Source organism: Mus caroli, unplaced genomic scaffold (assembly GCF_978045245.1).
Source record: "Mus caroli unplaced genomic scaffold, Mus_caroli_1 scaffold_14, whole genome shotgun sequence".
NCBI classification, from domain to species: domain Eukaryota; kingdom Metazoa; phylum Chordata; class Mammalia; order Rodentia; family Muridae; genus Mus; species Mus caroli.
The window spans coordinates 97,385,511-97,406,968 of NW_028227269.1; the positions used below are offsets into that span (position 1 = coordinate 97,385,511).

Below are 21,458 nucleotides of genomic sequence, written 5' to 3' on the forward strand. Positions count from 1 at the left end.
GGCAGGGTGGTCACCTGCTCTCTGAGGCTGCACGTTGAACATCCACCCTTCCACTGGGAGCCTACAGTAGCATCAGCTCCAGGACCGCGGACCTTTCCTCCAGATGCTCAGACTGAAGTCAAACTGCTGGCCACAGGAGAAAGTCCCCTTCCTGCGAGACTCCCCACAGAGGCATCAGAACCCCTGCTGCCTACCGCAGTCACCACTCTTATTATTTGATGCTGAAGGCCTACAGCCATGTGGAGAACACATTTGCTTTTAGTTTCCTGAAGCCCTTCCAACATCTAGCACATGACCAGATAGTTCTCCCCAACACACTCTACCACTGTGCCACACCCCAACCATGTGACACGTGCAGCTAAGTCCAGGCATCCTGGCATCTGCGGTCTGGAAAATGTGTGCTTAAATGAAAGTCAAACCAGCCCTACCCAGTCTTTCACATGATCCTCGGTTATTCCCAACCTTGTGTGTCTCTGCCTCACACACCTGCTGCTCTCCAGCATCCTCTTCAGATGACCCCTTTGTGTTCTGATCTGCACCACCAGGTCACACACACACACACACACACACACACACACACACACACCTTTCCCTGGAACCAGCCCCACAAACAAACTCACTCTCCTCCTGCTCTGCCCGCCCCCATGGTGTGTCCACACCCTCACCCACACCAGAGGGTTTGGTCCTACATTGTTCCTCTTCCCATTCTGCCTGCTCCACCAACAGCACCTGGGACACCAACCTCTATAATGGCAGCTGGAAACCACCTGCCCCTCCCTCTGCTGCTAATACAATCAATCCACGTTGCTCCTCCTGGGATCTCTGGCCATAGCTGGGCTCTAAGCCGTCATAGGCTTCTGGATGGCCTAACCGTCACCCTGCCTCCTTCCCCTTCTGGTCATCACCTAGACTCTCCAAAGCTCTTTCAGAAAATACTCTAACTTGGTAGGCCTGGATGTCAATCAAGCCATTCCCAGTAGGGTACCCTCCGCCTTCCCCACTCTGTCGCAAGAATCTCCCTGTCTTCTCCCACCCACTTATTTCTCTAAGAGGCATTGTACATCCACCTGCGTTCTCAGATCCAGCCCCTGCCCTGACACAACTGCTCCCCAGAGTTGGACTGGTGGCATACTGAGCTTTCGAAGGAGTTGGGTTTGGTTGCCACGTGACAGATTGCCCGTCAGTCTCTTTGTGGATAAAGTGGGACAATAAGCACCCACTTTGTGGGAAGCTGAGACCACTAAGTAACGTGGAAAATGCCTGACAAAGATGGTAGGATTTGCTGCAGAGAAAAGATGAGCAAAATCTTACAGGTCACCTTGAACAAGATCATCTAAGGTATGGTCTCTAAAGAGAGTCTGCCATGGGAAAGGAAGGGGCCTGCTGAGTCTAGCACAGGAGAAGTGGGGGTGGGTGGCCTGACAGTGACAATCCAAATGTCCCCTCGATACCCTACTGCTGAGAGCACTGGAGTAGCTCAGGGTATTGGGCTGAGCCTCTATCCCTTCGTCCTCGGCTTTTTGGCTGGAGTCCCTACCATCTGTGGATTACACTGCAGAGGCCAGGGTCCTGATGATTTCAGTAAGACCTCAGGGAGTCTGGGCTAAACATATGTCTCACAAACACACGAAGTGATTCATATGCTTTCATCTATTAACTGGAAAAGCAGGGTTTTTATCAATGTCTAAATTTTGACTAACAGAGAAATGTCGTGTTCCTTCCACAATGAGCGGCACAGTGGCTTCATCATCAGACACGCTGGGCTTCTCTTGATAAGGTGGGGTGCAGTGAGCCTCAGCGAGTAAAGGGAAGGCTGCGTTTTAAGTAAAAATATGAGTGTCAGTGTCTGGGTTCTGTAGACTTTGCTAACAGGTAAGTGTTAACTCCGTGGCCTAAAAACAGACATTTGCTTTCTCATAGGCTAAAGACCTGAAATCAGGAGGCCATCAGAGGCATGCTCCTGAAGGCTCTAGGGACCGTCTTTCTGTGTAATCCCTAGTTCCTGGTGGGCCTCTGTAAGATGACGTTTCCTCGTCTCTACGGGGTCTATTTTCAACGTCCTACTTGCAATAGATCTTATGTCTTAGGGGATTCCTTATTAAAAGGAAGTAGCTGGCTGGGGAGATGGCCCAAGGGGTTAGAGCAATTACTGTGCAGGTATGAGGACTCAAGTTCAAAAACTCATGCCGGGCGTGATGGCGCATGCCTTTAATCCCAGCACTCAGGAGGCAGAGGCAGGTGGATCTCTGAGTTCAAGGCCAGCCTGGTCTACAGAGTGAGTTCCAGGACAGCCAGGGCTACACAGAGAAACCCTGTCTCAACCCACCCCCCCAAACAAAACCTCACGTAAAAGTCAGTTGTGTAGTGTAGTATGACCATCTGTAATGACAGTGAAGGGCCAAGGGAGGCAGGGACAGGAGAACCAATGGACACCAGAGAGGCAGCTATACTCGCTGACACAGCTCAACAGACAGACAACAGGGACCTTCACAAACAAGGAAGGTAGAAAACACACAGAGACACACACACACACAGAGACACACTCATACACACACAGACACCCACATTGCATACACGCACTCAGGCGTTCATGCGCATATGTGTGCTATAAGCATGCTACTAGGGATATTGCCAATATCTATATGCAGGATTCTTGGTCAAAAGCTATAATCCTATCACCTGGAACTTAAGTTAGACACCTCATGGCTGATCTTTTTTAAAGGCCCAACGTATTAATGGTGTGTGTGTGTGTGTGTGTGTGTGTGTGTGTGTGTTAAATTTCTCTCTGACTAACAAAGACTGAGGCTAAAAGGAAACCAATACTCACTCTCTTTGGTTCTGAAACGCGGCTTGTTCCTGAGAGAAAAGAAGAAACACACCTCAAAAATAACTTAGACTAAGCAGCTCACCATGGAGAGAGACCAGGGTGTACACACACAAAGGTCTGAACACTGGATCCTTCCTGACTCAGCAAGCCCATTGGGTATAGGTCGCACACAGATGCCCTGGGCACCCCAAAGCATCAGGACCCAAACATTGAGATCTCCAATGCAGAGTGGTTGGGGTGAAGTTGAGGGGTAAGGAGAGTGGGGTATAGCCAACCCCAGAATTATGTCTTAGTTATTTCCTGTCAAAGTCACACTCACTGAAGCCACCGGAGAGAAAGAGAAGGTATCCCTAAGGCATCCCTGAGGCATGGAGAGTCACCTGCTCCCTGGTGGAATGCAGCAGACCTGCTGACCGGTCACCTCAAGGAAGCGGCCTGGCCTCTAATTAGGGCAAAGGTGAGCGGGCTCCATCTTCCTGCTCGCTCAGGCTGCCGCACACAATGCCACAGACTGAGTAGGCGGGTCACACAGCAGACATTCCTCCCAGCTCTGGAAGCTCAAGTCCAACTAGCAGGTCCACCTGCGGATAAGACCTCTCTCCCTGGCGCCAAGGCTGCCATCCTTCAGTCTCCACGCGACCTTTATCGGGTGTCGTGCACAGGACCACACAGGTGAGAGGAAGTCTCTCTCTCCCTCTGTTTTATAAGAAAACCAATCTTATCTCTCTCACCGCTCACAAAGTCACCCATCCAGTTTGATCACAAACATTCTTTTTTTTTTTTTTTTGAGATTTATTTTATTTATGTGAGTACACTGTAGCTGACTTCAGTCACACGGGAAGAGGGCATCAGATCCCATTACAGATGGTTGTGAGTCACCATGTGGTTGCTGGGAATTGAACTCAGGACCTCTGAAAGAGCAGTCAATGCTCTTAACCTCTGAGCCATCTGTCCAGCCCCGTGATCATGACCATTCTTGTCGCCTCATCTGACCTCACCTCTAAAAGCCCCACCTCAAACACACGGTAGAGGTCAGGTAGAGGTCAGGTCTCTCTATACTTTTTTGGAAGGACATAATTTGGTCCACAGCACCAACACAAAGAAAACAGCCACCGGCATGGTGTTCACCGTGCCCACTGTTGTGAAGGGCTGTGCTATTGTGTCATTCTTTAAACAACCACGTGAGAGGCCTCATTAATCCCATATCACAGATCCAAATTCAAAACAAGGATCTTGCTTCAGGACACTCAGTCACCAAGGACTTGTGTCTCTATCTCCAATGTCTGCCTGTCTCAAGATCATTTGTGAGATTTTTGCTTGTATTTTTTCCCCAATTTTGAAACAAACAAACAAACAAAAAACCTCTTCTGGTAAAGCTTTCTCAAAACTGGGATAGAATAGACAGAAATGTATCCTAAATGAGGAGAACTGTTACTTTAAGAAAATGACGGAGCAGCGAAACCCAGTGATATATTTTTCAATCAGGAGACTATGTTCAAGGAAACCCAGTGATATATTTTTCATTCAGGAAACTATGTTCAAGGGTTTTCTCTAAGCTGCTTTTTCCCCCTTTTTAAGGGAGGGAAAAAAAAAAAAAAGAAGAGGAAATTCCAAAACGCCAAGCAGACAATTTGCTTTTTCTTCAAGCTGACAAGCAGTATCATTTTGTATTAGATGGTAGAGAATTCTTATTATTGAATGTGCCTTTATTGGGGGGGGGGGAAGCCTAGCAAAATAAAATACCAGGTATTAAAGAAAATAAAAATGGTCCAAAGAAGCGTCTCAGTAATTGAATCAGTTCCTACCACCGAATCCCCAGAAACCACCTGAGTCCTGTGCTCCCAGCGCTTCTGAAGTCCCCGAGGACAAGGACGGGAGCCAGGCTAGTCCAGATGTTGGGAGCCCAGCTTTGCTCAACAGTCCCTGTTCTTACAACTTCAGAAAGCCTCTGAGTAGGTGACCTGATGGAGCCACAGTTTCCACAAAGTTCTCTCCAGCCCCTAAGGCACACATAATGGGTACCTGGAATGGGTACAGCCTGCTGCATTCCAGGGAGGGTGGTAGGGAACTGTATTAAGTTCAGTCTCTTTGGGCATCTCCACCACTGAGTAAAAAACTTAAAGAGAAAGGGGTCATGCGTGGAGAAAGGGAACCTGCCTGCTTCTAGGTGTGCGGTTATTATTATAGATCTGAGGGAGAAAACAGCCAGAGGCATCTGGAAGAGTCCAGACTGCACAGGGCCATGTGAGCAGAGAGGGGGGAGGAGAGCAAGAGAGGAGCCTCCGACCGAGGAGAGGCCTGGGATGAGACTGGTGTAACCAAAATGGCTGAGTTATCTATGGGCCCAGAGGACCGGTGAGCAGGCAGGGACAGAGGGATGTTGGGAGTAAGTAGCTGGCAGGCACCTCAGTTAGCTCTTTGTCCCTGGTTTGAAACCTAACAGGTCACCCTGAACCTAGGAAACTACCCAGCTTCCCAGTGCCAGCCCTGCCTGGACCTTCTGTGTGAAGACAGGAGCCAGCGCCATGCTCCAAAGGCAGCCTGGGGTCCAGACCACAAGCGCTTCTCAGAAATAACAAGCTCTTACTAAACTCAACAAAAGTGCCTTCAGAAGCTCAGAAAACTGAGGTCATGCAGATATTGTATCATCAAGAACAAAGTAGTCAATACATTCGAAACTCCAGAGGACTCCAGCCAGGCCCTCCGTTCCGTACCAGGAGTCCGTCTGACTCCGGCTTTCACGGCTGTGCAAGCTGGGGCACGTGACTTTATGTCCCCACCCAAAGGACCAGTGTGGAAACCAGGGTAGCTTCCCAAACCAGGGCTACCCTGACTCCACATAAGGCACCTGTATGAAATTTACCTCTTTAAAGTGTTCCCGGGAGTGCTCACACCTCCAGTATCCAGGAGGCAAGGCCTACCCTCCAGGTCCAGTGCTCTGACCCTGGACAGGACAGCAGAGGCAGGTCAGGGGACAGGTGACCCTGCAAGATGGGTGCTCGGCACTGGAGGTCTACAGAGGTCAAAGCCAGGGAGGACTGAGTCCCTGCTCCTTTCCTAAGCATTCAGTGTACTTTGCAGGGTAATTTCTGTTTTTGTTTTTTTGTTTTTAAATAGGATAACTCCTTTTAAAATCTGTAAACCAAAAAGCCAAGCCACACCCCCTACTATCATTCCCCATGGGGGGGGGGGGGAGACAGTTTTCTAAAAATGATTTCATTTGGGGGACAGAAAGAAGAGGAGGAGGAAGAGGAAGGGCAGAGCAGTTTGGGGTGCCTGGCAAGTAAGCAAGGGTCCCAGCCAGACTCCATGCACCCTGCACCTCCCCACTCAGCATCAGTGCCTGTGGACCCACGAGGGAAACACCAGGAAGCCTCTGCCCCTCGTTCTCTGGTTTCTTCCATCTCAGTGCACACACATTCGGGTTCCTAATGAACTCCCTTGGATAGACTCGGCAGAAGCCAGGGAAGGTTCTAAGCTCAGGAGACACACCAGGGTTCAGACCCAAACCTACCAACAGCCCCACTGTGTAGCTGCAAACGCCTCTCTTAGCCTCAGCCTCATCTACTATGAAGCACACAGTCAGCCCCACCTGCCTCAAGTTCAAGGACCTTTCCTGCAAAGCGGGGGAGGGGCTTGGCACAGGCAGGCACCCTACTCTTCTTGCTCCTTCTTTTACCACTGCATCTGCTTCCTAGGTCCACAGTCACAAAATACAGCCAAGGCTGGGTATTAAGGCCATGGAGAAGTGTATTTTCTGATAGCTCTAGGAGCTTTCCGCTAACCTTACCTGGCATTCTCCCTGTGTGTCTGGGGGTCTCTCCCCTACAGTAGGTAGGGACCATCCCAATCCACTCTAAGCTTGATTATATCTTCAAAGACCTATTTCCAAAGAAGGCCATACTCACAGAAACCAGAGAGTGGAGGGCAATATATCCACTCCGGAAAATAAATACAAGGCACCCTGGGAGATCCAACAGTGAGATCCTGTGACTAAGCTCCGGTCTGAATGGGTGATTTGCAATCCCGCTTGGCTGTCCAGGGCTGAGGCAAGCATGCCCATGATCTGCTACGGCTGGGGAATTTGTGGAGCTCTCCCAACAAACCTCTACCCCTCATCCAGGGCTAAGAACTAGCACAGCACACATCAGCCGAACACTTCTCACAGGAAGGAGAAGACTGGGCAGGGTTCCTTCACAAAATTCAGGGCAGCTAACACAATAAATAGCCTTTTGGCGATCAGTCACAGCTGCAGAGACCACAAGTTTGTACCCAGAACCAGAGAGGACAGAGTGACAACTACCAACAACCACAAGGAAAAAGGACAGTTCAGGGGTCAGACCTATGCAGACCAGGAACATACAGAGGCCCAGCTTCACCTAGTGTTTTCTTAGACCTGTGATAAAGGAGACATCATTAGGAAATGTAGAGAGAGAGAGAAAGCAGAGGGGGCAGAAAGGACAAAAACCAAAACCCTTGGTCCATGTACCAGACTACATCTGGCCAGATGTGTGTGTTCTATGGGCCGCCTGCATGGTGACAGCTGGACTTAGAACTCCAGTAGGTTAAGAGGAAGACACTTGATGTCACTGTCCTTATCTAAGCCAGGGGTCCCCTAAGATTTCATGTTCAGAAAACGTGGCTCCCACTTGCTGACTGAATTACACAGGCAATGGGAGAGGCCCCCAGGACACACAGGATCTTGACGAATCATAGCTATCGACTCCTCAGTTGTGTGGCCTCCAGGATGTGTTTGCGGGAAAGGCCTTGGAAGGACACACGCAGCCCTGCCACTTTGCTGCTGTAGGGAGGGGGTCTTTAGCAGAGTTAACACTGCGAAGAAAGGACTTGGCTCCAAATGCTGATTCCCAAGAGTCTGTGTGACGATGGTCTGACATTGACAGGAGTCCAGGACTCACCCCATGTGTCTGTCTAGGCGCACACAGGGAGGATGAGAGGTCTCCGTGGCAGGGAGTCTGGAAGGCTGGGTATGGAGCACCCTCCCCACTGTTACTAAGTTAACACGAAGGAAGCATGAGAAGCACGGAGCTGTCTGTGGAGGCCGAGGTACAGAACTTGCCCAAGATCACAGCTCTAGAACCCAGCTCTCCTGACACCTGGGCCAGTGCACTATGAGTCGCCGACACTCTTCCTGTTATCAGTCTACATGAAAACCAAGAAGCCGCAGTCACTCCTGCACCTCTCACAGAAGGGCCCAAGGAGAAAGGTACATGCAATCTTATACAACCACTACACTGGGAGTTCACTGCTCCTACTAGGCTGGAATTTCCCCAAGGCAGGGTCTATGCCCTTCATCTTCCTTCCCCGTGCCTGATGCAAGCCTATGTTAATGCCTTAAATCCACACTGGCTAAATGAATGAGTTCTAAGAAGTTTAGGGCACCACTCAGGAATGAGGCCAGTACTTTCTTACTTATGAATCCTGTTTCTGGGTAGGAACCTTATCAAATTTATCTCTACAGATGAAGGAAATCCTTAAAAATAAGCCAGAAACCAAAACTAATGAATGTAGACTTCAAAACAGATATTTAAGTAAAATTTAAAAACAAACAACAACAACACCCCACACCTCCATGGGTCACAGTTGCCATTCCTTCTAAGGAAGGTTAGAACTTTCTACCTAATACCAGAAGGAACAAACGGGCCCTACGTCACAGGAAGGACCTGTGTGCATTTCACCAGTAGTTAAGTGCCAATTCACAGGCAAAGACTTATGTTCCAGGACATTCTGTGTAATTAATGAAACAAAGAAGCACCCAGGCCTGAGTGTCTCAGAGGTCAGAGCAGAAGTGCTAAATCACTTATAAAAACAATTCCATGAAAAGGCAAAGGAAAAAACGAGCACAGGGCCATGCCCTTCCTAGTTAAACAGAGTCCTTAAAGAAGGGAGGGGCCCTAGAAGAGGCAACAGTGAGATCACGTGACTACGCCCTGTCGGAGTGGGTGATGTGCTGAACAACCAGGTGTATTATAACACTAAAGTCATGTATGATAGACAGGAATGGGAGTCTGGTTTTATAACTATGTGGTTTTGTGGTTACGTGTGCCTTTTAGTCCTCTTGCAATAGAAAGGGATGTATCAGATTTGATGAAAGTTATCTCACATAATTGAGAATTGGGGGAAATCAGAATGAAACGCTATAGGTTACAGTAATCCATTACTTGAGTTACACTGTACAGCACAGCTCACTGGGCATCATTAAAATCTTACCTAATTAAAATGAAAAGACAGGGGCTGGTGAGATGGCTCAGTGGGTAAGAGCACCCGACTGCTCTTCCGAAGGTCCAGAGTTCAAATCCCAGCAACCACATGGTGGCTCACAACCATCCGTAACGAGATCTGGCGCCCTCTTCTGGAGTGTCTGAAGACAGCTACAGTGTACTTACATATAATAAATAAATAAATCTTTAAAAAAAAAAAAAAATGAAAAGACAGGACTCGGAACCCTGAAGTTCCCCTTGCTCTACACAGTTCTGCATAACCATGTGAGAAGCTTTCAAAGCAGACATCCTGGGCTGGGCAGCTGCTTCATACACAAGCATGAGGACCCAAGTGTTAAAGCAAGATGTGGTGACTCCTTCACTGGGGAGGCAGAGTCAAGGGGATCCCTGGGGCTCTCGGGTCAGGACGAATCAGCAAGCTCTAGGTTCAGTCAAAGGCCTTGTCTCAAAACACAAGGACAGTGATTACAAAGGACAGTGATGACAACCTCTGGCTTCTACACACACACAAAGAGAGAGAGAGAGAGAGAGAGAGAGAGAGAGAGAGAGAGAGAGAGAGAGAGAGAGAGGGAGAGGGAGAGGGAGAGAGAGAGAGAATGCCCAAGTCCCATACAACAGCTCAGAGGCTCTTAATAAGTTCATGAAATCTGTTATTCTAAGAGCCGGCGATCTGAGACATACTGCAGGGCACATCACTCCAGGCAATAGAGAGCAAAAAGGGCTGTGTGCTGACCTGGCCTGGTGGCTCTGTGATGGGCACCAGGGGAGACAGGAAAGAGTAGGTAGGTAACTCAAAAGCAAGAGATAAGGGATAGTGTGCTAGGAAGGAGGAGATGGAGAGTCACTCAGGGGCAGAAGCAAAGGACCTCACTGAGTCACCAGGTGTGGGGCTGAAGACAGGAGTGTCCGGAGTCACCCAAAGCATTCCACCAGAAGCCAGCTTACATACTTTGTGTCCTCCAATGCCCTCAGCACAAAACCCTGCATCATCTAAGACCTCAGTATATGTGGTTGAATCCCAAAGAACAAGAGGGTCACTACCCCTGTAGTCCTATACCCCTGAATCTCCAACCTACCAAACCCTGAGGATGGAGCGCAAAGGGGACTCGTTCCATTGCTCCATAAGTCATGAAATAACAGAATGGTCAGCAGGATTCAAACCAACAAGACAAATCCACCATCAATCAAAACAAGAACCGTTAAGTAAATATAAGAATAAAGCATTTAAAATAAGAAGCCAGTGTCTGAAGACCTTTCCTTGTTTAAATAGAAATCTGGTCCATACGCTCAGCCCAAAACATGATGTCTCCATCAAATCCCCTCCCTCCGAGCTCAGGGAACCCTGTAGAAGAGGAGGTGAGCCTCTAACTCCACCATGTGAAAAGCCTGCGTTATACATTAAGGTTTCCAGATTGGTGTTCTTGTGAGACTCCTCAATGTGTGAATGAGTGGGTCTGTGTTTCTTGTGCCTTCTCTTGGGCCCTCTTCCTTCTGTTCGCTTGCTTTGTCCTATTCCGATGTGTTTGTTCTTGTTTTATCTTATTACATTATATTTTATTATTATCCCTTGGAGGCCTGTTTGTTTTCTACTGAGAGAAAAAAGGGGGCGGGTCCAGATGGGAAGAAACTTGGGGGGGGGGCGGGGAAGCAGGAGAGGGGACTGATCAGGATGTGTGGTGTAGGAGGAAAATCCACTTTCAATAAAAGAAAAATAATGTCCAAAAAAAAAGAGAGAGAAAGAGGAGAGGAGAGGAGAGGAGAGGAGAGGAGAGGAGAGGAGAGGAGAGGAGAGGAGAGGAGAGGAGAGGAGAGGAGAGGAGAGGAGAGGAGAGGAGAGGAGAGGAGAGGAGAGGCCATCTAGAGACTGCCATATCCAGGGATCCATCCCATAATCAGCTTCCAAACGCTGACACCATTGCATACACTAGCAAGATTTTGCTGAAAGGACCCAGATAGAGCTGTCTCTTGTGAGACTATGCCGGGGCCTAGCAAACACAGAAGTGGATACTCACCACAGTCAGCTATTGGATGGATCATAGGGCCCCCAATGGAGAAGCTAGAGAAAGTACCCAAGGAGCTAAAGGGATCTGCAACCCTGTAGGTGCAACAACATTCTGAACTAACAAGTACCCCGGAGCTCTTGACTCTAGCTGCATATGTATCAAAAGATGGCCTAGTCGGCCATCACTGGAAAGAGAGGCCCATTGGACATGCAAACTTTATATGCCCCAGTACAGGGGAATGCCAGGGCCAAAAAGTGGGAGTGGGTGGGTAGGGGAGTGGGGGGAGGGTATGGGGGACTTTTGGGATAGCATTGGAAATGTAATTGAGGAAAATACGTAATAAAAAAAATATTTAAAAAAAAAAGAAAAAAAAAAAAGAGAAAAGCAAAAAGAAAAGGAACCTGGCCCATGTCAGTGAACCCTATGGATAGCACTGAGTATCAGCTATGGTCTTTCTCTCCATGAATTTCTAGGCAACAAAAACTCTTCCTATAGTAGACACAGGCAGCTAAGGCACGCGGAGACTGCACTCGGGAACAGCTACAAGCTCCCTACAGCCTTCAGGACACTACAAGCCAGGTCCCCAGCCCAACTGCCTTCAGGACAGAGTCCCAGCCCCTCAGCACAGCACGCAAGAAGGTGCAGTAATACCTTGGCCCCTTTCCCAAACCCACTTGTCTCTCCCAGCCACAGGAACCATCTGCCTCCATACTGAAGAAAGTCTCAGAAGGTAGCCCAGACTCTCAGCAAGTCTCCGATGCTCTCTGAGCCTCTAATTCCACCGTGTAAAAAGCCTGTGCTATCTAATTTACAGTTGTTGTGAAGCTGTAAGACCCTGAATACAAATGGTTCTCACCATTCCACAGAGCCCCAGCAAACCCTTGTGGAAAGTTCTGATCCCAATTTTCACACTCAGTGTCATTTCCACCTCTGTGTTACAGCCATCGCTGGTGGCCTGCAGCACCCTCCTTCTGACAGCTGCTAATGCAATCCTGTCTTCTCCTCAGGCCCCTCCAGTGGCACTGCTATCCAGGATGGGCCATTTGCTCCACCAAAGCTTCAACCCATGTAACTCTGGCCACTGGCCAACCCCTTGGCAATCACCCAGTGCCTTCCTGGTCTGTTTTAATTCTCACCCAGTCTCGACTACCGGAGTTCTGTGAAGTTTTCGTATCACTAGTCCCTGGGATGGAATAGTCTATCACATTTCTCCCCATTTTGAAAGACAGTACGATGACATGGCTGGTACACGGTGGTGGATTGCTCAATCTCTTGATCTGGAAAACTAGGACAATGTGTGTTAGACAGCTGGCATTTATTCCTGCCTACATCAGGGGCCTTGAGTTCGCTCAACCCCGTGACCATAGGCCATTTGAGGGCAGCTGGCAGGAAGGAGGAGACACCAAAGAACGCTGGCTGGGGTTGTTGTGGGGCAGCCACTGCAGGTCTACGGAAGTGAGAGAAAGGTGAAAGCTTTGCAGGCGTGCAACACAGACTCCTTTCCAGATGCTCTGATACTCTCCGCTGACAAAAGCAATTAGGAGAAAGATAGGTTGCACTTCACAATTCCAGGTCACAGTTCACCATTCCAGGGAAGTCAAGTGGCAGGAACTTGAAGCATCTTGTCACATCCAGTCAAGAGCACTGAGAGAATGCTTAGTGCTCAGCTAGCTCTCTCCCTTTTATCTAACCAAGGAATTCTAAGCCTAGGGAATGGTGCCACCCATAGTGGGTAAGCATAATCAATACAGTTCCTACACATGCCCATGGGAAAACCTGATCCAGAGAGTCTCCCACTAAGACTCTGTTTCCATCCAGGTGATCCTCAGTCCTGTCAGACTGACTGTTAGATCTAACCATCACTACATTGTAAAGAAGCAGAAGGGCAGCCGGGTGTGGTGGCGCACGCCTTTAATCCCAGCACTCGGGAGGCAGAGGCAGGCGGATTTCTGAGTTCGAGGCCAGCCTGGTCTACAAAGTGAGTGCCAGGACAGCCAGGGCTATACAGAGAAACCCTGTCTCGAAAAACCAAAAAAAAAAAAAAAAAAAAAAAAGAAGCAGAAGGGCTTCCTGGGACACTCCTAAAGTTGCCCAGTGTGCTGATATCCATCACCTCCAACAGCCCTTAGCACTAACTCCTCAAAAGTGAGTGTTGGACTCTTTGCTTGCTTGCTTTGGAAATGAGGTCTTACTGTGTAGCCCAAACTGGTGCCCCTAGAATTCAAGGATGACAACCAGACGTGTGTCGCCATGTCAAGGCTTCTGATGTTTTTATTTTCAGTTATAAAATGGCATCTGAGGATGGGAAACAGAAATATTTTATTACGAGGATATTTTAAGGTTAGAGCTCACTGTATAGAGCCCCAGAGAGACAGCCTTCCCAACAGCTATCCTAAATTCTCAGCCATGCCCCTATTCTGCCCAGGGCTAAACACCTGACTCATCTGGAATGACAATGACAAGCATGCCACACAAGGATGAGGGTGGACACCTGCTTACTGGACACTGGGTCTAGATCACTCTCATCATAGACACAGATACACACATTCCAGTACAGCAAGGCACGGGTGGGGAGTTGGCAGACATTGAGAGCCATGTGGAAGAAACCATGAAGCCAGACCAGATCCCCAGAGAAGAGCAGTGCTGAGTTGTCCACGTGGTCTCAGAAGGACAGGACCAGTTCCAGGCACAGCAGACCTGAGGTGAGCTGTGTTGCTCCTGGGCTCTGGTCTATTAGACTGCTTATTACATCCCTGAGATAGATGTTCTTTTACTTAAGCCAACCGAGGTGACTTTCTTTTCCTTGTAACCAAATATTCTCTGGCTATAGCATTTTGTCAAACCAAACAAAACCACTCCTCTAGGAAAACCCTCTTATAATCTATTTCAACTGACAGCAACTATTTTTGTCTGATTTATTACCACTGAGCGCCCTTCCTCTGGAAGGGGGAAGGGCTGCGATCTCTCTTAAAGCTAGGCTAGTTTTACACCAGCAGGGCCAGCCTGTGTGTGTAGCCCTTCATAATGCATTTGAACTAGTTTGGTCAGCTTACCAGGAAAGCAAGGGAGCCACCACATCAGTAACTCTGTTGCTAAGGCAACTGCTTACTTTCCATATCAACTGCACACTCGTTGCTATGGTGACACATATACAAAAAAAAAAAAAAAATCCTTCTCTGGCCAGGGACCAGATGGCAGAGAACTCACCGAAGTCTTGGGGTAGGGGACTTTGCTAAATAGGATGCTAAACGGATGTGTCCTGGGGTGCACTTTCTCTCATCACATAGATGCAGAGCTACTCCAAACACATTTAGAAGTTGCATCCTTATTGCAGAAAGCAAAGAGCTAAAACAGAGGTCGGACTTCTTTCTGGCTGAGAGGTAATCCAGGAGCTCTTGGTTCCGTCCCCTGGGCACTTCTTAGTTATTCCACTGCCTCTGCATTGCCTAACTTACACCTGGAGCCTGACTTCTCACTGAGCTTCACGGTCATACAGCAGACATTCAACTTGAAGGCTCTACTTAGATAGTTTAACGGTAACTCAAAAAAGAGACAGGCAGACAGACAGAAGACAGACAGACAAAAACATCGAGGCTTGGCATGGTAATACAAACCTTTCATCTCAGCACTCGGGATGCTGAGGCAGGTGGATTTCTGTGAGACAGAGACTAGCCACGGTGACCTAGGGAGACCCTGTTTCTAACAATAAAACCCTATCTCAAACTGAACACTGACAAATTCTACCCTACCTCTCCACCCAAATGTGCCCACGTACCTGCACCCACAGACTGTATTCTTAAAGCATGCCAGAGTAACTGTCACCACTCAAAGGCCAATTCTCTGCTCCTGTCCCTTTAAATGTCCAATTCTGCTTCTAATACGTTTCCTGAAGCCTTCTTGCTGCTCTTTGGACATTCGGAACCATTACCACCTCAGAGCCTTTGCAGGGCTTTGTCTTGCTGTCCAAGGCACGCCCAGCTAGTTCCTCTGAAGAGCCTCTTGAACTCACCGCCCTCCTGTCCCCTTCTACTGCATCTCCTCCCTCTAACTTTCTTCACCACACCCATCACTACCTGCCCGGCCCATGTAATGAAGTGCTGTTCAGCTCATCTTCCACCCCCATCCTTAGGACAGTCTAGATCACCCAGTGTCTGACAGTCCACAAGCAGGTACGGCCTTTGTGAACTGTTCGTTGTTAAATGAAGGGAGGCTACTTTTTTCTGCAAATAAGAGTTAATTTTTACTTTGCAAACTCCGTGTTCCTTGAGGTCTTCAGAGCTCAGCACAAACACTATCTATCGCCTTACATGACATCATCTACAGCTGACTCATCCAGCATCCCAGGACTTACACCAGCAGTGTTGGGGGAACCGGGAGGGGGGCTTACGTCCTGGCTCTGTGCCAGGAAGCCTGGAGTCAGTGTTCACACGATTTGACCTTTCTTTCTAAGACAGCGTATACAAAGGTTCTGCTTCCCTGAGTGTCTTCAAGCTAATAACATTAGTTAAATCACTTATAGGTCTTGTCCCAGAGGACAGTCACAGCTTTCTAAGAGACACTTCAAAGAGATCCTGTAAGTGGAGGGGAACCCTGGACTAGAGCCCCTAGGGTCCAGAGGAGACCTGGAACACCCTAGGAGCTATAAGGGGAAAGATGTGGGAGCAGCCAGCTCTGCCAGTATTTACTGCCTCCTGCTGAGTTCAAGGCACAGGTACTCAAACAAGCCCAGGCGGGAGACCTAGCTCAAAATCAAAGGTTTCACTCTGTTCCTGGAACTGCTGGGAATCTTATAAAGCAAACCATCTAGTTATTATTAAAAGAACAACTTAAGGCACGACTATCTTCAACGATATACTTTCTTGCTTTTCTCTTATCCATCTTGGCACACACACCATCTTCACCTCTACCAAGCTACTGCTTTTGAAGATAGTCAGTGCAATTTAACCAGAATATCTTGAAGTAAAACTTCAACTGGACTATTTTAAAGAAAGACTGGATTGGTGACTTTAAGCTGTCCCCACTATTGTTCATGGAACCTTCCAGCCACCACCTCTCTCCTTCCCTTTCCTCTGACACTGTTCAACACACCTCTGGTCCAGTGGCATGAGTCTCCGCATCCAGACCTTTGTGTCAGAAAATCCCATATGGCTTAGTAATTTGGGGGGGCGGGGGGGGGGCGGGGGGGATTTACATCAAAACTACATTTCCCAGTCTTCCTTGTAGCTACAAGAGATCATGGGAGTAGAGGATAGCCAATCAATTTTTTAAAAGGGAGTGTCCCTTCAACCTGCTAATTCCACAGGACCCTAATTGTCTTTCCCTTCATCTCTGCCGTGGCTGATGCTATCCTGGACCATGAAACACTTGAACAGAAAGCAGCAATGCACTAAAAATAACAGCATTAGACTCATCCCCATGGCAGCGCAATACTTGGCGAGCTTGCTTACATCAGCAGCATTTGCCTTTTCAACACCAGCCGTGCCTCGGCCTATCTGTTCCCATCACAGGGCACCTCAGACTGCTCTGTTTACAACTCACTGGAGCGTTTCCTCCCCTGGAATATTAACTTGCCCATCATCATGGCTTCCACGCCTCCTACAGCCTTGCTCTTCAAGGGAAAGCCTCCCTGGCCGACTTCGCATGATACCAATCAGACACTGATCCGGCGTGCTTCTGGGACGTAAGGTGGCTTGTTCAGTTTTATTCTCTATTCTGTCTCTTTGGACTGTTAGCTCCCACAACAAGAATCATACCTGTTCTTAGAAAGAACCTTCAACGTCACCAAATAATTCCCCTGAAGAAGCCACTAAGTACAGGATACTAATGGCCTCTTATGATGAAGGCACAACTTGAACAAATTCTGAAACAGGCCAGTGTGGGAGAAAATCCAAAGGACTGACTGCTCAAGGCATTCATTATGCACTGAGATAAATCACAAATACATTAAAACCGATGAAGTAAGATCATCCTATCCACAAACAGTGCCATCGAGACAAGCACTACAGTAGCAGGACACACTCCACAGTTTCCCTTCTGGGACTCTGTTTAGTTTTGTTTTGTTTCAAGCCAGGGTCTCACTAGCCTAGGCTGTGTGCCTAGGCTCACTCACAGGTACCAGAGGCTGTTCTCCCCCTACACACCACTTCCAGCCTGCACCTCTGGGGTGCTGGGATTATGGGTGTGCCCCACCTGTGCCTGGCCAACCTTAGATTTCAAAAGTTTCTGTTTCAAGTATAAAAAGGGGTGTATTGGGAAGGCAGTGGAATTTTCCATGATGGCTACACCTTCCCACCATCTTGCCAGCATTAAAAGCATTTAGATGGGCAGGGCTCATATGGCAGAGCAAACCATAAGGATGGGTGGGCATGACAGGTACTGCAGGACAAGGCCCGTGGGCTCCATCCCCAGAGCCACAGGAAGCCTAACAAGAATATGGATTAACGGCAGTATGTCTTTCGAAAGAAGCAAACCCTGGCCCTTTCAGGTGTGCTAGCCTCCCATTATTCACTGCTGAGAGCTATCCTGCAGCTGAAATGGAAACAAACCCCAAGGCCTCTGCAGCCTGACAAGGTCTGAAAGCAATCTGTTGGTAGTGTGCTGAGGAAGAGGCTTCTGCACTGAGAGAGCCTTGGTTCTTCACAGTTGGGAGTGAGTGCGGGGGATGCTGATGCATAGAAGAAAAAAGTTTCCCAGGGGCATTGTGAGACCACCACGAGGAACATCAGAATCTTCCTGGGAAGTCAATGCCAGACCCTTGAAGAGTCAGAAAAGCAATGAGGAGAGACAGGACACAGATAATTAAAATAATCAACAAAGGGCTTTCTGGAGTTTCACTAGCTAAGAGGTTCTGTAGGTAGAGTCCATAGGGCAGGGAAGCCTGTAAGCAGCTCTCACACCGTTAAGTAGCTAGACAGGCATTAGCAGGCTTGGAGGCCTTTGGGGACAGACACTTAAAATGGGCTCTGGTCCCTACTTCCCTAGTCCCGTATCCAGCATAGAACGGGAGGGATCAACTTTGCCCCAGACTCTTCAGGATCTACTACATACTATAGGAAAAGGTAGAGGCTTGGAGGCTTTGCTGAGGCTCATTACGGCAAAGCTACTCACTTCCTCCAGGTCCAAAGGACCGAATGGGAGCTTTGCGTCTCTCCATGGATGGAAACATGACGTTCTACGCTGTCCCAAACACTACATACTGTATCAACTCCTTTAAGAGGTAATCCAACTGGGCTTGTCAATCACCTGTACAGGAGACCACCCCTCCGGAAAGCTGACTCACCGGAAGACATGCTGTGGAGAGGGGAAGAATAATTACTCCCCTAAGATCATGTACTTGTGCCCCAGAAGCCCCTCCCGCAGAGTAGTCGCCAGCACGCCATCATTACGAGGTCTGACTGCTCTTCTGAGTTCTAACTGAAAGAGCGGCTCTTTCTGTCCCTTCTTTGGAAGAGACATGTGCCTTGCCCTGACAGTCTGGATATTGTCCTCCTTTCTCTGTTGAAGCCCGTCTTCCCCTTGTAAGCCACCTGCCAACGTCCACTGTTGACGCTCCTACTCTCTTGGACCCCAACTCAAAACGCATGGCTCCTGCTTTCCCTCTCCTCCATCTTCCGCCTCACAGCAGCCAGCCCTGGTCTTCTTCTTTTTTTTTTTTTTTGGTTTTTCGATACAGGGTTTCTCTGTGTAGCCCTGGCTGTCCTGAAACTCACACTGTAGACCAGGCTGGCCTCAAACTCAGAAATCCGCCTGCCTCTGCCTCCCAAGTGCTGAGACTAAAGGCGTGCGCCACCACCACCCAGCTGCCCTGTTCTTTTTCTCTCAAACTCTAAGGAAACCATCCTTCTGAATCGTGGTTTTTAAAGTCCCACCCACTAGGGATTGAACCCAGGGCTTTTTTTAAAACTCCTGGTCAGCTCCCTCCCACAATCCTCCTCCCTCCCCCTCCCCTTCCCTTCTCCCCTGGGAGGATGGGGGTCTCCTGGGTATTCCCCTGGGTATCCCCCCCAATCCTCGCACTTCAAGTCTCTGTGAGGTTAGGCACTTCCTCTCCCACTGACGTCAGACAAGGCAGCCCAGCTAGAACCCATGTGCAGGGCTTTTGGGGTAGCCCCTCTCCAGCAGTTCAGAATCCACATTTAGAACAAGTCACACATCTGCTGCACATGAGCGGAAAGGCCTAGGCCAAGCCTGTTAGGCTCTCTCTAGTTGGTGGTTCAGACACTGAGAGCCCCCAAGGGCCCAGGTGAGTTGACTCTGTTGATCTTCCTGTGGAGTTCCTATCCCCTTTGGGACCCACAATCCTTTAACCCCAGTGGAGCAATACAGGCATCAACCCACCCACAAAACTTTCAACCCAAAATGTATCCTGTCTACAAGTAATGCAGGCATGGGAAAGGAGCTGAGACTGAGGGGACGACCAACCAATAAGCAGCCCAGCTTGAGACCCATCATTAACGATACCCTGTTATGCTTGCAGACAGGAGCATGTTGTCCTCTGAGAGGCTCCACCCAGCAGCTGACTCAGACAGACACAGACCCCCACAGCCAAACAGTGGATGGAGCTCAGGGATTCAGACGGAACCTAGAGCTTTAAGCATGGTGGTCAAGTGCTCTACCTCCGAACTACAACCCTCAGTGGTTAAATGATTTTATTGAGGCTAACAACGCACAAAAGAGGTACAGCAGCTTCGCTGTAATAACAATACAATTGCTTTTTATATCTTTCTATATTTAGTTGTAGACTTCAAAAAGGAAAGCTGGCGGCTTTATCAAGTTTGCTGAATGAATAAATGAACGAATGAGTGAATGAGCAAGTAAGGAAACGAGAACTAGCTTAAATTTAAGAGGACAAGAAACATCTCTCTCTCATGCAGGTAGATCAAGAAGGAGCCTATCTGGAAGGAACAGATGGACAGGATCAGCCAGGAGCACAGCTAATGGGAGCACGGTGATTTCGGGAGGACCACCGAGGATGCTAACATGACAATTCCACCAGATGGCAGGATCCATGGCTCAGCAGGTAAGAGCACTGGCTGCGCTTCCAGAAGACCCAGGTTTGATTCCCAGCACCCACATGGTGGCGCAACACTGTCTGTAACTCAAGTTCCGAGAGGTCCCGAATCATCTTCCGACCTCTACAGGCAGCAGACAAGCATGTGGTACACAGACACATATGCAGGCATAACACTAGATACATAAAATAATGATACTTTTTAATAGAAGGGAAAAAATGAAAAGATTCCCGTTAGATAGCTAGAAAGGGGTTAGCAGCCTTGGAAGCAAATGAGCAGAGACCCTCCTTTACATTCTGCTTGGAGCTCGCCTCCTATTGCCCTGGTAACATCCAGAAAGGAAAACACTGAAACTGCCCTGTCTTAGGCCTCCTGACCCAAAGAATGACATGCTGTGGCCCTGGGTGGAGCCATGACATTCAGGGGGTGGGGTGGGGTGGGGGGTGTCTTTTTCGGGACAGGGTTTCTCTGTATAGCCCTGGCTGTCCTGGAACTCACTTTGTAGACCAGGCTGGCCTCGAACTCAGAAATCCGCCTGCCTCTGCCTCCCGAGTGCTGGGATTAAAGGCGTGCACCACCATGCCTAGCTGAGACATGACATTCTGATCTGCTCTAAGGACTAGAACACTATACACTATCACCCCCTCTTGACTTAGCTTGTTTTCTATTGCTGTGAGGAAACACTAGGACCACAGCAACTTGTAAGCGGTAAGAGTGTATTGTATTGGAGGTACAGGTTGAAGTTCCTCATCCAGGAAAGTCCAGGCAGGACTGGAGGAACGCTGCTTACTGGTTGCTGCTCCTGGCCTGCTCAGTTTGCTTTATATACACCCAGGATCACTTGCCCCGTGATGGCACTGACCACAGCAGGCTGGACCCCTTACAGCAACTGGCAATCAAGAAAATGCCCTAGAGGCTTGCTAATGGGTGCATTCTCTCAGTTGTCATACCCTCTTCTCAGATAATGAATGAAGACTCACTACTTAAGAGTTAATCCAAAGGCGGGCAGGAAGGAGAGATGGCTCCCAAGAACAAGTACTGTCCCTGCAGAGAGCTTAGCTACCAGCATCCTCTCCCAACTGCCAGTAATGCCAGCTCTGGAAATCAGACGGCTCCTCTGACGTCTGTGCACCGCACTCCACACACACACACACACACAAGGCAGGGCTGGACTGCCTTCCTCCTAAAGAAATCACCAGTTAAACATATACTGACCAACGTATATCCGGAAACAGATGCTCTAGAAGGCGGGAATAAGAGGCCATTACGCATAAAAGGGAAACTGTCAGATTGTTACTCATGATGGTGCACATCTTTAGTCAGCACTCAGGAGGAAGAGGCAGGCAGAACTCCAAGGTCAAGGCCAGCCTGGCCT

General features: G+C 48.7%; 1 protein-coding gene across 9 annotated transcripts in view; it reads right to left on the bottom strand.

Moving 5' to 3' along the window:
• The window catches only part of Foxn3 (forkhead box N3), a 370,218-nt gene that overhangs the window by 171,417 nt on the left and 177,343 nt on the right, over positions 1-21,458 (bottom strand). The gene's annotated exons all lie outside the window — the stretch shown is intronic.